The sequence below is a fragment of the Nicotiana attenuata genome, chromosome 12 (genome assembly GCF_001879085.1).
Source record: "Nicotiana attenuata strain UT chromosome 12, NIATTr2, whole genome shotgun sequence".
NCBI classification, from domain to species: domain Eukaryota; kingdom Viridiplantae; phylum Streptophyta; class Magnoliopsida; order Solanales; family Solanaceae; genus Nicotiana; species Nicotiana attenuata.
In genome coordinates this window covers 48,025,855-48,028,354 of record NC_032000.1, presented here as the reverse complement: position 1 = coordinate 48,028,354, position 2,500 = coordinate 48,025,855, and positions in this window count along the sequence as shown.

Here is a 2,500-nt window from a genome sequence, read left to right as displayed (position 1 = left end):
GCGTCTGCGAACTCATTTTGAATTCTGGGCACATGTTTGAATTCTATCTTTGTGAATCTCTTCATCAATTCCTGCACATGATACAAGTATGGTAGTATCTTGGTGTTCTTCGTAGCCCACTCTCCTTGAACCTGATGTACCAGAAGATCCGAATCACCACTAGCAACTCTTGTATATTCATATCAATGGCCAAATTGAGTCCCATGATCATATTCTGCCATATTGTTGGTGCACGGGAACCTAAGCTTTGCTGATACCGGGTAATGTTGGCCTGTTTCTGATACCAAAACTTCCCCAATGCCCACTCCTTTGAAGTTTGCAGCTCCATCGAAGAACATTCTCCAACTGTCCTAGGCTTCAGCAATGTCCTCTCCTACGAACGATACTTCTTCGTCAGGAAAATACGTTTTTAGTGGTTCGTATCCTCCTCCCACAGGATTTTTAGCAAGATGGTCTACCAATGCTTGTCCTTTGACCGCCTACTGAGTTACACAGACGATATCGAACTCACTTAACAATATCTGCCACTTGGCTAACTTCCCGGTTGGCATGGGCTTCTGAAAGATATACTTCAGAGGGTCCATCCTGGATATGAGGTATGTGGTATAGGCACAGAAGTAATGCCTCAATTTCTGAGCTGTCCAGGTCAAAGCACAGTAAGTGCGTTCCAGCAGAGAGTATCGTGCTTCATAAGGTGTGAACTTCTTACTCAGGTAGTATATGGCTTGCTCCTTTCTTCCTGTCTCGTCATGTTGTCCCAAAACACATCCGAAAGCTTCGTCTAAACAGACAGATAGAGCAGTAACGACCTCCCAGGTTCTGGCGGGACTAGGACTGGTGGTGTGGACAGGTATTCCTTGATTTTGTCAAAAGCCTTCTGACAATCTTCGGTCCAACTAGTTTCAACATCTTTCCTCAACATTTTGAAGATGGGTTCACATATTACCGTAGATTGTGCTATGAAGCGACTGATGTAGTTGAGGCATCCTAGGAAGCTCATCACGTTTTTTTTGATCTTTGGTGGTGGTAACTCTTGGATAGCCTTAACTTTGGACGGGTCCAACTTGATTCCTCGGCGGCTGACAATGAATCCCAACAGCTTTCTTGCAGGAACCCCGAATGCACATTTCGCGGGGTTCAATTTTAGGTTGTACCTCCTTAGCCTGTCAAAGAACTTCCTCAAATTTGCTATGTGATCTGCGGCCCTCTTGGATTTGATGATGACGTCGTCAACATACACTTCTATTTCCTTGTGTATCATATCCTGGAAGATGGTTGTCATGGCTCACATAAAAGTAGCCCCAGCATCCTTTAGACCGAATGACATCATTTTGTAGCAGTACATTTCCCACGCTGTGATGAAGGTTGTTTTCTCTGCGTCTTCTTCGTCGATCCAGATCTGGTGATAACCCGCGAAGCAATCTACAAAGGATTGGAGTTCATGCTTGGCGCAATTGTCAATCAGGATGTGTATGTTTGGTAGTGGGAAGTCGTTCTTGGGACTTGCTCCGTTTAAATCCCGATAGTCAACACACACCCTGACTTTCCCATCTTTCTTCGGAACTGGTACAATGTTGGCTAGCCAGGTTGGGTACTCAACTACCCTAAGGACTTTGGCTTTGATCTGCTTGGTGACTTCCTCCTTGATTTTCAGGCTCATATCTGGCTTGAACTTTCTGAGTTTTTGCTTCACTGGCGGACACATTGGATTGATAGGCAACTTGTGAGCCACTATGGATGTGCTCAGACCGGTCATGTCATTATATGACCATGCAAAACTGTCCTCATACTCTTTCAGGAAACGAGTATATTCTTTCTTCTCTGACGGTGATAAGTGAATGCTTATGCGAGTCTCTTTGACAGTTTTGGAATCTCCCAAATTAATTGCTTTGGTTTCGTCCAGGTTGGACTTAGGTTTTGTTCTCAAAGTCCTCAACCTCTTTGACAACTTCCTCAGGTATTTCATCTTCTTCTTCCGAGTCACTATCCTTATATTGCGTTGTCTCATTACATGTCACAGTCATCGGTTCATCAGGAAAAGTAATAATAACGCTGTAGAAGAAAAAATGTGAAAGATAATAATGAATACTAAATAGCAATGCATTGATTTAAATTTGAAAATATCCAAACAGGTACAGCTCGATGGCTCGAGCAATTATTTCTAAACAAATACGTCTTTAAAACAAAATACTGAAAATATCTTTAATGCCTAGTATGGCTATAAAAACAAATCATGCTAATTGCCAAGCTACCCAGGGACTCGGCGGGCCCGGGATGCTGTGGCAGTCCAATTCCTGAGAACGGCTCCCTTCTCCACAGTCTGTGATATGCTGATGATGCCAGTATGTGCGAACCAACCTTAGGGGATGAGAATAATAAAGGTAAAGAAAAACAATAGGTAAACAAGTTAGTAAGGGTTCTGAAAAATGTTTGCAGTATTTAAACACATATTGTGGGAATGTAAATTCGCGTCCTAATTTGGGAGCCTCGTTGTGCCCGA